This window comes from Canis lupus, chromosome 28, assembly GCF_003254725.2.
Source record: "Canis lupus dingo isolate Sandy chromosome 28, ASM325472v2, whole genome shotgun sequence".
Classification (NCBI taxonomy): domain Eukaryota; kingdom Metazoa; phylum Chordata; class Mammalia; order Carnivora; family Canidae; genus Canis; species Canis lupus.
In genome coordinates, this window is record NC_064270.1 from 5294168 (window position 1) to 5312305 (window position 18138).

Below are 18138 nucleotides of genomic sequence, written 5' to 3' on the forward strand. Positions count from 1 at the left end.
AGTGGCTTAAAATCTTTTTAAAATGCAGTAAAAGGGATCCCTGGGTGGCGCAGCGGTTTGGCGCCTGCCTTTGGCCCAGGGCGCGATCCTGGAGACTTGGGATCGAATCCCACATCAGGCTCCCTGCATGGAGCCTGCTTCTCCCTCTGCCTATGTCTCTGCCTCTCTGTGTGTGTGTGTGTGACTATCGTGAATAAATAAATAAAATCTTAAAAAAAAATAAAATAAAATGCAGTAAAAGCTGTTCTAAGAGGAAAGTTTCTTGCTTCCTTGAGAAAGAAGAAAAATCTCAAACAACCTAACCTTATAGAGGAGATAGAAAAAGAACAAAACAAATAAAAAACCTGTCGAAATAAATAATACATCAGTGCAGAAGTAATAGAAAAAAAATCCCAATAGAACAAATCAATGAAAACAGGAGCTGGTTCTTTGAAAAGATCAACAAAATTGATAAACCTTTAGCTAGATTCAACATACAAATTAAGAAGAGGGGCACTTAGTTGGCTTCAGTCAGTAGAGCATGTGACTCTTGATCTTGGGGTCATGGATTCAGGCACCATGCCCAGTGTAAAAATTACTTAAAAAAAAGAAGGAAGGAAAGAGAAAGAAGAAAGAAAGAAAGAAAGAAAGAAAGAAAGAAAGAAAGAAAGAAAGAAAAGAAAGAAAGAGAAAGAAAGAAAAAGAAAAGGAAAAGGAAAACACTAAACAAAAGGGGAAATAAGAGAGTAGAAATAACTGACCCCACAGTAATATAAAGGATTATAAAAAATTATTTTGAAAAAAGATATGGCAAAAAATTGGACAATCTAGAAAAAATGGACAAATTCTTAGAAAAAATAACCTCCCAAAACTGAATCAAGAATAAATAGATTTGAACAGACTCATTACCAGCAATGAAATGGAATCAATAATCATAAAACTCCCAACAAACAAAAGTCTAGAACCAGAGACTTCATGGGTGAATTCTACTAAATACTTAAAGAAGAGTGAATACCTATTCTTAAACTATTTCAAAAGATAGAAAAGGAAGGAGCGCTTCCAAATTCTTTCTATAAGACGAGCATTACCCTGATACCAACACCAGTTAAAAACTCTACAAAAGAAGAGAACAATAGGCCAGTTTCTCTGGTGGACATAGGTGCAAAAATCCTACAAGTATTCACAAACTGAATTCAACAATACATTAGAAGAATCATTCATTGTGATCAAGTGGGATTTATTCTCAGGATACAGGGTGGCTCAATAGTTGCAAGTAATCAACATGATACATGATACTGACAAGAGAAAGGATAAAACCCATATAGTATCTCAATAGATGAAGCATTTGACAAAGTACAACATCCATTCGCAACAAAAATGCTCAATAAAGCAGGTTTTGAGGGAACATACCTTGACCTACCAAAGGCCATATATGAAAAACCCACAGCTAATATCCTTGTCAATGGAGAAAAACAGATTTTCCCCTAAGATCAGGAACATGACAAGACTGTTCACTTTCACTACTTTTATTCCACATAGTACTGGAAATCATAGCCACAGCAATTAGACAACAAAAATAAAAGGTATTCAAATTGGTGAGGATAAAGTAAAACTTTCATTCTTTGTAGATGACATGATACTAAAAAAAAAAAAAAAAAAGCTCCACCAAAAACTATTAGAACAAATACATTCAGTAAAGTCACAGGATACAAAATCAACATCACAAAATCCATTGCATTTCTACACTAATGAAGTAGAAGAGAAATTAAGAAGACAATTCCATTGACAACTACATCAAAAATAAGAAAACACAGAGGAATAAACTTAACCAAGTAACTAAAAGACCTATACTCTGAAAACTAAAACACTGATGAAAGAAACTGACACAAATGGAACAGTATCCCATGTTCATGGATTAGAGGAACAAATACTGTTAAAATGTCCATACTTTTAAACAATACTGTTAAAAGTCACATACAGATTTAATGCAATCCCTATCAACACACCAACAGCATTTTTCACAGAAACTCAAGAAATAATCCTAAAATCTGTATGGAACTAGAAAAATCAAATACATGAATAGCCAAAGCAATCTTGGAAAAGAACAAAACTGAAATGCCAGATCTCAAGATATACTACAAAGCTGTAGCGATCAAAACAGTATGGTATTGGCACACACACACACACAAAATCACATAGATCAACAGAATGGAGACCACAGAGACAATCTCACAATTATATGGCCAATTAATCTTTGACAAAGGAGGCAAGAATATTCAATGGGACAAAGTTTTCAACAAATGGTGTTGGGAAAACTGGACAGCTACATGCAAAAGAGTGAAACTGAACCACTTTCCTACACCATACACAAAAATAAACTCAAAATGGATTAAGGACCTAAATGTGAGACCCTTAAACCATAAAAATCTTAGAAGAGAGCACAGACATTCTTTAATATCAGCTGTGACAATATTTTTCTAGATGGTTATACTCAGGGAAGAGCAAGAAAAGCAAAAATAAATAATAAATATTAGGACTATAACAAAATAAGAAGCTTTGCACAGCAAAGGAAACAACAAAACTAAAAGACAACCTACTGAAAGAGAGAAATATTTTCATAATGGCTTATCAGATTTAAAAAAAGGTTAGTATAAAAAAGTTAGTATCCAAAATATATAAAGAACTTACACAACACCAAAAAAACAATCCAACAAAAAAATAGAAGACATGAACAGACATTTCTCCAGATAGCCAAGAGACACATGGAAAGATGCTCAACATCACTCATTATTATCAGGGAAATGCAAATAAAAACCACAGTGAAATATCACCTTACACCTGTCAGAATGGCTAAAATCAAAAACATAACAGATAACAAGTGTTGACAAGGGTGTGGAGGAAAAGGAACACTCATGTCCTGTTGGTCATAATGCAAACTAGTACAACCATTGTGGAAAACAGCATGGAGTTGCCTCAAAAAGTTAAAAACAGAATTGCCATATGATCCAGTAATTCCACTACTCGGTATTTACCCAAAGAATATGAAAATACTAACTTGAAAAGATACGTGCACCCTTGCATTTATTATAACATTATTTATAATAGCCAAATTATAGAAGTAGCCTAAGTGTCCCTCAACAGATAAATGTATAAAAAAGTGATATATATGATCCATATATGCACACACACACACACACACACACACACACCAGACTATTACTCAGCCATAAAAAAAGAATGAAATATTGCCATTTGCAACAACATGGATGGAGCTGAAGAGTATCATTCTAAGTGAAAGAAGTCAGTAAGAGAAATAAACACCATATGATATCACTCATGTGGAATTTAAGAAACAAAGAAAAAAAGAAACGAACCAACAGTTGATAATATTATTGAAAACAAATGGTTACCAGAGGAGAGGTGGGTGAGGGGATGGGTGAAATAAGTGAGGGGATCAAGAGTACACTTACAATGAACATTGACTAATTTACTAATTAAGGAGTCTTAGATGTAAAAGAAAGGAAGATGGACCTCTAGCCATGAGTGTATCTGGTGATTAATAAGAAATGGGGGAAGGGCAGAAAAGGCTACATAGATGAGAAAATGTATATTCTAAGGAAGATGGAAAATATTGATAGGAACATTTGTGCTTTACTTTTCAGACTTCTAAAGATGGACTCAAAACAGTTCTTTATACCACTCATTACTTACCTTTCATAGTTTCTGATATCAGATGAACTCTATAGAGAATGCTTTTTTCCTTCATTTTTGATGCTAGTATACTTAAGATTCAGAAGTAGAAAGAAAGCAGGAATAAATGCTTTTGTCAGTGTCTCATAAACTGCATATCTGTACATAAAAGCTGTCAGAGATTTAACTGTGGAAGCTAGAAAGTATGACTTTAAATAACATTTAATGGTTCAATATCATTATCTCCCCAAATGTGTAACAGCTGTTATATTGTAAAACTTACTAAATGAGTAAAATATTGTTCTTCCTCAGATTTTTTTGTGCCTCTTTAAATTACAAGTTCAGAAGTTGACTAACACTGAATTATTCTGTTATACATGATGGCCAATATTGATTTAGGATTAAATAATTCTAACTTTCAGAAAAACAGTATGGAATTTGATTATAATCAGGCCCAATAGCAGGAGGGTTTTTTTTTTTAACATTCATTTATTTGAAAGAATGCAAGCATAGTGAGGGGAGCAACAGAGGGAAAAGGAAAGAAAAACTCAAACAGACTCCACACTGAGCTCAATCGCACGACCCTGAGATCACAACCTGAGACAAAATCAAGAATAGAATGCTTAACTGACTGTGCCATCCAGGTGCACCACCCCGTACCCCAGTAGCAGGAGTTTTTAAGCATGTTTTCAAGTAATGGGCTTGAAAATTGGTACTTTATTGTGCTTTCATCTTCAAAGTCATGACCCAAGAGGCTGGCATCTCTTTCCTGACCCTCAAGATGAAAAGATCTTCAACAAGGAAATCAAAAGATAAGATGATAGGTCTTTGGGCTTCTGTGACAAGATTCTTTATCCACCCCTGGAGCCCTCTAAAGAAAATGAACAGGACAAGGAAAAATGATAAGGCAGGCAAAATATCCCCATACCTTCTCAGCAACCCAAAGCAACCAGAAATACTAGCTATTTCTTCTCATGCTGTTGGACTTCAGTTGATCCAGCCTGAAGAAAACTCTCAGAGTTTAAGACCACAACTAAGACCGGTGGGGCCAAGTGATTTGAAGTAAATACATGAATAAGCCTTTGAATAGTTGGAACTATGTGCAAAGATGAATTAGCCCTGGTTCCTCTCTCAAGGGGCTTCTAGGGCATAGAAGTGACATGAATTCTCTCACACACGGATTATAAAAGAGGTGTACACAGTGTATGAAACCCTATGAAATGAGAGTAGTTCATCAAAGAGTGATCAAGAAAAGATGTGGTGCTGACTTGGAGCTGTGAACAGTAAGTAGAATTCCATCGGATGGAAATAGAGCAGAAGAGATTGCAAAGTAAAAGCATGAAATGCCTGGTAGACCAGCCCCTGGCTCAGCACCCCTGGAAGCCATACCATGTCTCATCTAATATCCCCATTCCTGCATGGATATTCTAATAACCTTGACTGAGTTTGAATCCGATGGTTTCCCAAGAGGACAAGAGAAATTTCCTTAGGCCAGCTGACTTAGCAGGAACCTGCTTTTTCCTGTGAGTGTTTAAGGCCACAGGGAGGTAGAGAAGGATTAAGGTCTGAGTTGCTGCAGATGCCATTTACATGTGTTTCGGGGATCAAGGCACAGAAGGAAGGGCTATATCCCTGCCAAGAATGCAGTATAAGGAAAGAATTAAGCAAGCCAAAATGATTCTAAGTGAGAGAATCCAGAGGGTAGAATAGAGCTTCACTGTAACAAAGGACACTATGTTGCTAAAAGCACAACAAAACAAATCTATCATCTGTATCCTTCCATCCAAACTTCTCAAATTCTAGCCAATTGCACCTGAATGCACTCATTTAATCAACAGGATAAGCAAAGCTTTATCGATCAATCAAAGGATTTGGCTGTGACAAGTCTCTGGCCTAACAAGGTCAGACCTCAAATTGGAATTTTTGTTTCTTCAAACCCAATGAGCTCTTAAGACCAGCTATGTATTGGAGGTGGTTTGGAAATAGGACTTTTTACAGCTTGTACCCTTAGCTCTGACCCAAAGGCTAATACAGATGTGGCTGTAATTCATTTCTTCTAAGACTCTTTAAATATAGTGTCTCACACATAGGGAGACAAAGTTGCTAATCCAGTCCAGGAGGACTTGGAATTCTCCCATGGAATTGGTAATAACTGTATACAGTACATCAGTACATCACCGGTAGCACTGGGACCCTTCTGTCAATCTCACCAGTTGCTAGGACACAGTTGCTGCTGGTATGGAAGTGACTTACAACCATGATTAATTAAATTCATACTGTTCTAGGTACTTTACATGCATTATACCACTCAATCCTCCCAACACCCTCAGTGAGGTCTTGATGAGATTATATAGATGAGAAAACAGACTTAGGAAGGCTGAACAACCTGTCATGTCACAGTTAAGAAGCTGGAGCTTCCATTCTAACAGGAGTGGACAATGAATGTACAAGTAAATCTAAAAATATGTCAGATATTAATAAATGCTAAGAAGAATATAGAGTGGGAAAAAGGAGGCATGGGGACAGAAACATTTCCATTTTTTTAAAAATAGGATTGTTGCTATTAAGATATGAGCAAGTAAGGGGACAAGTCTTGGAGATACCCAGGGAAAGGTCACTGGAGGAAAAAGGAAAAACAAATGCAAATGCTCTGAGAATAGAAGCGGTTGATGTGTTAAGGGTAAAGAGCCAATATAGCCAGAACACAGTAAGCAAGAAAGACTGGGAAGGGAGTTGAGAGCTAAAACAGGGCCCAGACAATACAGGACAGGGCTCTGGTTGTTTTATTAGGGACAGATGCCAGTGAAGGGGCAGGAAGAGCAGTTAGGAGACTACTATAATGTGGCAGAGAAATGATGATGACACTCACAAGAAGATGACGGTAGAAGCAACTGAATAGGGGACAGCGGGTCACATTCTGGATATATCATGAATGTAGAGATGAAAAGAACTAATGGAAAAAAAAAGAAAAGAACTAATGGTTGTTTAGAAGTCAAGTGTGATGAGGGACAGGAGTCAAGGCTGACTTCAAGGTATGTGACTGAACAACTAGAAGGACAAAATCTCCATTTTCTGGCATGGGGAAACTTGTGGCAGGACCAGGTGGAAGGCTGTTAGAAATCGGAAATTTGATTTTGGACATGAGTTAGCTCACAGACATGAGAAAGGCCAGTTAGGCAGATAAATAAACGATTTTGGAGTTTAGGTAAATATATGAATTGGTTGTAAACTCTGGGATCATGTGTGTATAGAAGGTGTATAAAATCACGTAGCTGGATAAGATCATTTTGGAAGTACAGATCAAGAAAACAGATCTGAGAACTGAGTCCACTGAAAGAAGCCTGTATTACCATGTGCATCACTGGGCTCCTCTCTTCAGATACAGGGCTTCCCACTTCTCCAAATGTAACTGTAATTTATCCACCTTGCTGGAAAAACTACCTAGAATAGTTTCCAACTATCCTTTGGCTATGAGAACCTTTATTTTAAAACTCTGGAACATTCTCAAAGCACACACACATGCGCACATGCACATACAAATTACATCTTTCTGCTATGGACTGCTTAGCATGATTTCTCTCATTCTGCATTCAAGCAAGGTCAGGGAAATCAAGAATCAGCAGAGGAGAGTGAAAAGGAACAGTCCATAAGTTCATAGAAGTAATAGTATGTGTGCCAGAAGCCAAGAAGCAAAGGTGTTTTAAAAGGAGAGAATTAGCAACTGTATCAGATGTACTGGTAAAAAAGAGGATTAAGAAAATCTGATTGGAAAAAAAAAAAAAGAAAATCTGATTGGAATGTGTCCAAGAGAGGGTGGAAAGAGGAACAAAGGAGGCAAAATGATTGCACCGGCACATACTCTCATCACCAATTTTAAAATCACTTCCCAGCACTCGTGGCAAAAGAAAAAACCTTCACTGGACACAACTCTACTCAGAAATGTCCCCATGCCCCTGAATTCTGACTTCTCTGCACCCTCTCCATCTAAAGTGCAATCTTCAACTTTAAATAATGCCCTGCTTTCCTCCTATTCTTCAGCCATTAATTACTTGCACCCAGTTCCTCCTTACCAGTAATCACATCCCTTGAAGTCATTTATCTTCCAAGAGTTGGCCCTTCTATGTATGTTGATTATTTTTAGCTTTAACAATAAGAAATTGCTTTACTCCTGGATTATCTAGATTAAAACGTTACCTTCTGCATCTCTGTCTTGTCTGGTTAGACACATGCTATCAACCCAATTGCATTCATTTGTTGAAAGCAAGCGCATTTTTCTCAAATTTAATGGCAAGTCACAATTCTTCATGACCATATGCCTTGCAAGGCACAAGCATAAATCCTGTGTGAATGACTAAGAGCATCTCAACCTGTTAGTTGATTCTTCTGGCAGCAGTGAAATCCTTAACGTCAAGTAGAATGCATTGATTTAAAAAAAAAAAAAAAAAGTTTTCTCTCTCATCAGCTTTAAAACATTATGCCTGTTAGGGATAGCAGAGAATTAATAACCAGGACTGCATCCCAATTGTTTAGCCCTGACAACAAGCAGAAGCCCTAACAGTGTAGCGAGAGCTATCCAATGGTAGGCAAGAATGTGGCTCGGGAGACCAGCGGCCTAAATTACATGTCTGCCTGCACAATTCCTAGCTGGGTGACTTGGATCCATTGAATAGGCACATTGAGTTATCTCGTAGAGTTCTTGTGAAATTAAATGAAGTGACCAATGAAAAACTCGTCATCCAGCAAAGATGGAAGTACTTACATGGTAAATACTCGATGAATGTCATCTATCTTAAGTAACCTACCTTAAACCAAAATCTGTCCAGCAGACTTTTCCTTTGTTGCTCTTCCCCCTTAAGCCAGAACATCTTTTAAGCCTAATGCAACCAAAGGATTTGTGCCATGCCAGCCAAATCCTGTCAGAGGGTGAAAATGAGAATGTGGTCAAGTCTGTGCTCAACCTAGTATGATTTTATTCCCACCTGAGGAACTCTCCTTCCATCCCCAAGGTCATTTGCTCAGTCAGCAGCCCTCGTAAGACCCTCACAAGGCAGATGTCCCAGGGTTCAGGTGTCTGTGATGAGAAGCACAGCTACTGAGAAGAAAGGACAGTCCGTCATCACTGCCTGTGGTCTTCTCCCTGGATGTGGGAGCCACTAGGGAGACATCAGCAGGGGGAAGAGTGAGCACTCAGAGACTCTTAACTTTTCTAGTGGGGTTGGCCTCAGCCTCCAGCCACTCTGCCACAAACCTTTCCTTTGGGGATTCTTCCTCCTGAGATCCTCAGACTTTTTTGTACAACTTTCTACCAGGCTTAACTTTTTAATTCACACAAAGCACCTCCTTTGAGGTGGTATGCCAACCTGACTTGCAAGACTTTACTATATTTACTTATTAATGAGAGACAGAGACGGGGGGCAGGGGGCAGAGATACAGGCAGAGTGAGAAGCAGGCTCCATGCAGGGAGCCCTATGTGGGACTTGATCCGGGACTCCAGGATCACGCCTTGGGTGGAAGGGAGGTGCTCAACCTCTGAGCCACCCAAGCATCCCAAGACTTTACTATAAATGCTTGTTTTGGTCTAATTCTACTTCATTTTTAGCTCCACCATCTCTTGCTTTTTATACAAACACAAGGAAAGTACCAGAACAAGGGGAAAGTTCTCCACACAGCTACAAAAGACAAAGTAGGTTTCAGGTCCCCAGTTATCACTGCACGGGTCACTCTTATTTGAGCACACAGACATTCCAGACTTCACTCTGATGAGTCTTAAACTGAGCTGGAAGAAGCAGAGAGTTGTATTTCCAAACTTCCTTTTGTGAATATTGTTGAATGCTGCCTTAGTACAAAGATGCTTCTGAAAAGACCTGCAGCATAAAACCTAAAACCTATTTTGACTTTTCCCTCCACTTTTAATGCATTTATTTTTAGGACTGTTCTAGATTTACAGAAAACATGGCCTCTAATTGGCTTCCAGGGACTATCCCATTTCCAAATGACTTAGAGTCAGCCCTTTCTCTGTCCCAACTTTCAGGAGCTGGTTTCATTTTATTTGTTTCAATCACAATCTTTTATCATCATACAAAATCCTTTCTGGAGTTCTCTACCTCCTCAAGGACTTTTCTTTATTTGAAGACATCAAGGTCCACCCTTTGTGCTCTAAAGTTCTATGGGTTTTGATAACCATAAAATGGGAAGCTCACCATCATGACATGCTAGAGCACAATGTCCCCACAGCAAAAAATTAAAAATAAAAATAAAATAAAAAATTACCCTGGCTTGCACCTCTTAAACTCTCCTTCCCTCCTCTTCATCCTTGATGGCCAACGATCTCTTTATTATCTCTATAGTTTGGGCTTTTACAGGAGGTCACATAACTTGAATCATATGTACATAGACTTCTCAGCCTGTTTTCCACTTGGAAATGTTAATTTGAGGTCCATCCTTTGTTTTGTAACCTGATAGCTCATTTATTTTTATCACTGGATATTCCATGGCATAGATGAACTGCAGTCTGTTTATACATTCACCTATTGAGTGATATCTTGGTTGCTTCCAATTTTTGATGATCATAAAGGAAGCTGCTGGAGTGATCCATGTGCAGGTTTTTGTGTAGATCTACATTTTGAAACCAGGAGCATGATTACCGGTTTGATAAAGCTATGTTTAATTTTGCAGGACACTGTCAAAACGTATTCCCAAGTAGCTGTGACATTTTGCATTTCCACCAGCAGGGAATGAGAATTGTTTTTCCTCTGCCTCCTCCCCAGCAATCAGCACAGTCTGGGCCTTTTTAAAAAATATTTTTGCCATTCTAATAGATGTATAACTTCTCATTTTAATTTGAAATTCCCACTAACAAATTACGTTGAGCATCTTTTCATATGTTGTCTCTATGTTGTCTTTGGTAGGAGTCTGAGCTCTTTTGCCAATTTTTACATTCGGTTGTTTACTTGAATTTTAAGAGTTCTTTGTATATTTTGGACAGAAGTTCTTCATCAGATGTGCATTTACAAATATTTTCTTCTAATCCATGCTTGTGTTTCATTCTCATACAGTGTTGTTCAGAACAAAAGTTTTTAAGTCTAAAGAAGTTCAAATGAATTCTTTCCTGGATTATACTCTTGGTGTTGTATCTGAACACTTATGACCAAACCTGAAATCATATAGATTTTCACCTGGGTTATCTTCCAGTTTTGCATTTTATATTTAGGTCTAGGACCATTTTGAGTTAATTTTTATGAAAGATGTAAGGCTGGAGTATAGACTTGATTTTTTTTTTTTTTTTTTGCATGTGGATGTCCAGTTGTTCCAGGACCATTTGCTGAAAAGACCATCCTTTCTCCACTGAATTCCCTTTGCAAAGATCAGTTCACTCTATTTTGTGAGTCTATTTCTGGCCTTTCTATTCTGCCCATGGATCTATGTGGCTATTTTTGTACCAATACCACTATCTTAATTACTGTAACCTTATTGTAAATCTTGAAATTGGGTAGTGTTAGACCTCCTACCTTTTTTTCTCAAATGCTGTCTTAACTATTAAAGGTCCTGGGCAGCCCCGGTGGCGCAGCGGTTTAGCGTCGCCTGAAGCCCCGGGCGTGATCTGGAGACCCTGGATCAAGTCCCACATCAGGCTCTCTACATAGAGCCTGCTTCTCCCTCTGCCTGTGTCTCTGCCTCTCTCTCTCTCTCTGCATCTCTATGAATAAAAAAATAAAAAATGTATTAAAAAAATAATAAAATAAAGGTCTTCCCCTCTCTATAACTTTTGGATCACTTTTTCAGTATCTACAAAATAAATTGCTAGGATTTTGACTGGGATTGCATTAAATCTATAGATCTAGTTGGAAAAATGATATTTTAATACTGAGTCTTATAATTTGTGAATACAGAATAACTCACCATTTATTTAGATCTTTGATTTCTTTCATCAGAATCTTGTAATTTTCTGCATAGAGACCTTGTACATATTTTGAATTTATAGCTAATTAGCATTTGTTGTTGCCATTATAGATGATGCTTTAAAATTTGAAATCTAATTGTTCATTGCAGATATATAGGAAAACCATGGACTTCTGCACATTTACCTTATAACCTGTGGTCTTGCTATTCTCATTATTTCCAAGAGATTGCTGCTTCCTTAGAATTATTTTTTTTACATAGTCAATCATGTCACCTGAAATAAAAAAATTATTTCTTCCACCCCAATAGATATCTTTTCATTCTGCAGTCTTATTGCACAGTTAGTTCTTGCAGCACAATGTTAGGTAAGTACTTCTCATGCCTGTGACTTATAACTGGAAGTTTGCATATCTTAATTCCTTCACCTATTTTGCCCATCACACATCCTTTTCCCTTTTTGCAACTACCAGTTTGTTCTGTATATTTGAGTCTGTTTCTTCTTTGTTCATTCGTATTGTTTTTTTAGATTCTTCATATAAGTGACATCGTATGGTATTTGTCTTTCTCTGACTTATTTCACTTACTATAATATCCTTTAGGTCTGTCCATGTTGTGGCAAATGGCAAGATTTTTTTAAGGCTAAGTAATATTCTGTTGTGTATATATACCACATCCTCTTTATCCATTCATCTATTGATGGACATAATGCTGCAATAAACACAGGGGTGGATGTATCTTTTTTCAAATTAGTGTTTTTGCTTTCTTTGGGTAAAGACTCAGAAGTAGAGTTAATAGATCATATGGCATTTCTATTTTTAATTTCTGAGGAGCTGCCATACTGTTTTCCACAGGGCTGCGCCAATTTACATTCCCATCAACAGCACACAAGGGCTCCCTTTTCTCTCCTCGCCAACATTTGTTATTTTTGTGTAGAAATGCCAAACCTGCAACATATTTATGTCCACTAAAAAAAAAAATAATAATAAGAGACATCATGCCGTGTTTTCAGCTACATCCTTGTTTCCAAAGTACCTAGTTTCTTGTATTACCTTAGCTCTAGTTTTTTTGAAGATCATTTGCACTTTCTAAAATTGTGTTTCCAAACTTATTTGACCACGAGGCCCTTTGACTGAAATACATCTATTATTATTTCACGGAACAATGGTGTTCCATGGAACACAGGAAAAATTTCATCATGGTAATAATTGTTTAGGAGTAACAGGTCAAATTTGCCATCAGAAGAAAATAAGATCAATTCTAGAGAGAGATAAGAAAACATTGGGATGGTTTTATCTGGTTGCCAAAACAATTTGAGCTGGTACATTTGTATCTGGGGTTTTATTCCCATGGTTTCTAACCTTTATGTCTACCTGATGCATTTATTCATAAAATGTTTGTTTTATGTTGTCAGGATTAGTGCGAGTTGCAAGAATACAAAGATTGAATAAGGCATAATTCTTGCAATGGAGGAATTCACAGTCTAGTGAAGAAACAGAAATTAATTCCCACGCAGCCCACCTGTTTGTGTGAAAAAGAAAATACCTCAAAAATTCCCCTTGAAAAAGGACTCTTCAGGATAAATAACTAGGAGTCTAGCACTCCAGAGATAGCTTTTGCTGGGGCTTTTTTTTATTATGAAACTTTTAAACATATAATTTTTTTTCAAAAAAAAGTACCCACCATCCGTCACCTACTTAATAAAACATGATCAATAGTCTTGAAGCCCATGTATAGCCCTTCTAATTTTATTTAAATTCTTTTTCATTATTTCAGGTAACTATTATTTTCAATTGGGTATTTATCTTCTCTGTGAATGTCTTTGCAACTATTAGATGAGTAGGTACTCCTAAAATATACTATTTTGGCACAACTGTAGATTTTATATATATGTTGTCATAATGGACAAATCCTCTGCCACTTGCTTTCTTCCCTCTATATTATATTTGTGAGCCATAGCCATATTGACAGCTCTAATTCATTTTCACTACTGAATAATGTTCTATTGTATTAATGTAGCATAATAAATGTATCCATTCTCCCCTTGATGACATTTAGGTCATTTCCAAGTCATTGAGATTTCAACAAATACTGCCATGAACATCATTACACATCTCTCCTGGGCACATGTGCCAGAGTTTCATTCATCTAGAGCTGCTGCCGGGAAAGGACATGTAACCTAATCTTTACTACTTTTTATTAAATTGCTCTCCAGAGCAGTTGCTCATTTTTTATTTTTATCAGTACTGGATGAGTTCCCATTTGTTCATGTTTTGCCAACATTTCACCACCAACCCAATAGCTGTGAAATGGTAGCTGTTGTGTTTATTATTTGAGAAACTGAGCATACTTACATGTATAAGCCACATAGTTCTCTTTTGTGAAGTTCCAGTTCATAACCCTTGGCAATTTCTCTTTTGGTGTTATCAAGTGTTCTAGATAGTGACTAAATAGGCTCCAAATATTCTTTCCTAGTCAGTACATGCCTTTTTGTTTTATTTGTATGTTGTGATACATGTAAGCTTAGTTTTATATAAGTTTATATACCACTCTTTTTCCTTATTGTTTGTCTTAAGAAATCCTTTCTTGGACTTAGGTCAAGGAAATAATCCTGTATTTTCATTTACAGCTGTTCAATGTCACTGTCACATCAGATTCTATTCCATCTGGAATTGATTTTTCTAGGACTTAGGTTAAGATAAAATCCTATTTCTTTCTAGGGGCCAACTTGTTTTCTTAGGGCATTTATTAAGATGTTCATCTGTTCTCAACTGTCTTGCCAAAGAAACTCTATCATTTATCAATTTCTTATATATGTCTGTATTTTGGAGCTCTTTTAATATGTCCAGTGGTCCTATTTCCCCTCCTTTAAACCTGTTTGCCTAAAGCACACTTATTTACTAAAGCTTTATAATACATCTTGCTTTCTGGAAATACAAATTGCCCTACCAATCTCTTTTTCTACAAATTGTCTTAGCATTTCTAGGCCCTTTTCTTGTTACATTAGAATGATAAAGACTTCCTAGTTTTATTTTAGAATTACATAAAACAGACTTGTCTTGGAAGAATTGATTTACTAATGATATTAAATCTTATTATCCATGCACAAGGAATATATTTCCATGCATTAGGCCTCTTAAAAATATTGTTCAGCAAAATTTTGTAAACCTCTCTTTATTGTTCCCATTTTGTTCTCATACTTAATTTTTAAAGATTCATTTGTAAGTATGTTATATATGCAACTATAGTATATAGTATATATTTTGTATTTAATTAAGTTTTTGTTGCTGGTATATAGGAAACCAAATTATTTGTTTATTGCTATATGTTCAGTAATGTTGCTGAGCTAATTCTAAAAACTTGTACATTCTCTTGGGTTTTCCATGGAGACAATCCTATCCAATTACAAATAAGGGTGGGCTTCTTCCTTTCCATCTTCCATAATCTGTTTTTCTTTTTCTTACTATACTGGTAGGACCTCCATTTGAAATTAAATAGATGTGGAATAAGGAGAAATTTCATTTTCATCTAATTTTAAAGGAAATATTTCTTTTCTTATAAATTTATTTTTTATTGGTGTTCAATTTGCCAACATATAGAATAACACCTAGTGCTCATCCCATCAAATGCCCCCCTCAGTGCCCATCACCCAGTCACTCCCACCCCCCCTGCCCACCTCCCTTTCTACCACCCCTAGTTCGTTTCCCAGAGTTAGGATTCTCTCATGTTCTGTCTCCCTTTTTGATTAAAGGAAATATTTCTAAATTTTTTTCATTAAACATGAGTTTCCTTTAAAGTTTTGGTATATGTCATTGGTCAGATTAAGAAAATTCCTTCTAATTCTAGTTTGCAACAAATTTTAAAAGTTTATTTTTTTAAATGAGAGAATGTTGAATGCTATTAAATAGATCTCTACACTTACATAGATGAGATAAACAATTGTATTTTCTAAAGCCAAACCAACTTGGCAATCTTGTTGATATACCATGTCCAAAGTAAGTTCTTATCAATTAGTATTATTGTGCAATAATGCTACATTAATAGGCTACCCTGAAACTAATGACTTAGAGCAGTAAACATTTACACTCATAGGATCATCATCAGTCAGCTGGGGTGACCAAGGTGGCTTTGGTTCATCTGCAGCATCTGAAAAAGCTCTGCTAACCTCAGCTTGGCACATATTTGCAGGTCAACTGATAGAGCTGCCTAACACAGCACAGTTTATAACAGGTGCCAATCTAAGTTAGCCAGCTAGCTCTGCTCCCTAAGACCCATCCTCCTTAGACCAGCAGGTTAGCCCCCACATGTTCCTTCCAAGATGGTGTCACAGGGACAAGAAACTGCTTTATTGCGCAAATTTCTCCAAGCCCTTACACAACATCTCCACCAAATTCCCACTGACCAAAATCAGTCAATCAATCACACGTGGTAGAACCTCAAGTTACATGCTGGGAAGTATACTCTATTTTTGGTTGGAGGAATTGCACAGTTATATGGCAAAGGGTATGAATACCAGAAAAAGTGTGAAAATTTGGGTTAATAATATACTCTACCACAATGTATTATTTTTTGAATACATCTCTTGGTTTTACAGGATGCAAAAAAATGTTATTTATGAGTACACAATTTTAGAATTGTCCTTTTGTGGCTTTGTGCTGGAAAAAAGTTTACATAACATTCTCTTATCATGAAAAATATGAACAAAATAACTAGTGCAAATTTTTCCATACATCTAGAACATGAATTGCCCAGAGATTTACCAAAGCCAGAAAATGACTTTCCTTTCTCTATTAATTCTTACATTTTCTATGTCTTTTTTTTAAATTTTTTATTAATTTATGATAGTCACAGAGAGAGAGAGAGAGGCAGAGACATAGGCAGAGGGAGAAGCAGGCTCCATGCACCGGGAGCCTGATGTGGGATTCGATCCCTGATCTCCAGGATCGCACCCTGGGCCAAAGGCAGGCGCCAAACCGCTGCGCCACCCAGGGATCCCACATTTTCTATGTCTAATTTAAGTTGCAAGTTCTCAATTTCTTCACATATTCAAATTAAGGATGTCACTATGGGTACATCAGTCTGAATCAGTTTGAGTTCAGTCAGGAAAATAATCTACTGCACAATTAAGAGGTTTAATATATGGATTGGGACAAACCAAAGTGTTGTAAAGGAACAGCTTTTCTCACCAGAACATTTCCCACATATAAAACCTTTTGACTTGCTGATTCATTTCACAAAATGGGCTCTGTCTCAAAACAAGATACCATGAACAGTAATAGTAACAAAGAATATAAAGTATATAGAAATGAACCCCCAACAGTGAAGGCATAAAGCCTTTCAGAGAAAAAGCTTTAAACTATACTAAAGGACACAAAAGAAAATTAGAATCGGATGATATACCATATTTATGCATGAGATAATTAATTATGGCATAGAGGTCAATTATCTCCCAAATCAATCTATAAATTCAACACAGTAGCAATAGAAATAGCAGTAGAATAAGGCTGGAGGTATTAAATAAACTCATGCTAAAGTTCATGTGAAAGAAGAGCCAAAGTCAACTTTGAAAAAAGAACAAGAAAGACTGACTCTACAAGCCATTAACATGTTATTAAACCCCAGTAATTAAAAAAATATGTAGGACACTGATATAGAAAGTGGATTATTTCAACTAGCAAACTAATGGCACATAAGAAAAACAGACCACTGTACATGAAAACTTGGTGTATGATAAAGATGGTACCACAAAGTATGAAGAGATAAATTGTTCAGTTGATGAGATTTTTAAAAAACTATTTCACCATATGGAGAAAAACAGAGCAGAACTCTTACTCTTTAAGCACATGCCAAGTAAGTAGTAAATGAATTAAAAATCCAAATATGAAGATAAAACTATCAATCATAAAAAATGTGAAAATATTTTTTTTGGTCAAGGTTGCAGAGAAAGCTGAAACATTTATTCAAAACACTGTAAAGTTAAAAGAGAGAGAGAGAGAGAGAAGAATGCATGTGACTATATTAACCAGATTTCCTAAAGAATATTATAAAATCATGAGTAGATAGATGGCTTGGAGAAAATATTTGCTATCTTACAACTGATGAGTGAATACTACTTAGATTATAGCAACAAAAAACTCCATGCTCTTGACAAGTAAGAAGACAGGAGACATAGAAGAAAATTAGAGGAAGCCCATCTAGCAGATCTGGGAAAGAATCTCAAATTCACAATTAATAGAAAATTTTAACACAACAATGAAAAGTCAATGTACACCCACCAGAATCCAAAAATTAGGAAGGTAATACCTGATATTGGGGGCTGTGGACTAGAACACTCATGCACTGCAAAAAGAAACAATAATGAAATGACCCAGCCATGCTCATAAGCAGTGTGGCAGTGTCCCCGAAAATGAAGTATTTTTATGCTTTATGAACTGTGATACCCCTTCCAGAGCTCTGCATCTCAGGAAAATTCTCTCAGAGATTAAGGGTATGTATGTGTTCAAGGATGCTCATTGTAACCTTGTTTGTAATGAGAAGAACTGGACATATGCTCATTGTCTATCACTAGGGTGA

The 18138-nt window shown here is 36.5% G+C and overlaps 1 protein-coding gene across 5 annotated transcripts in view; it reads right to left on the minus strand.

Moving 5' to 3' along the window:
• ANKRD1 (ankyrin repeat domain 1) overlaps positions 1-18138 on the minus strand; it is a 524644-nt gene that overhangs the window by 154173 nt on the left and 352333 nt on the right. The window contains exon 10 of one of the 5 annotated variants that reach the window (XM_049103530.1): positions 10939-11013. The exons of the other annotated variants lie outside the window; for them this stretch is intronic. The gene's annotated coding sequence lies outside the window, so the exon portion shown is untranslated. Of the gene's footprint in view, positions 1-10938; positions 11014-18138 lie in introns of those variants that run through there. 5 annotated transcript variants of the gene reach the window in all.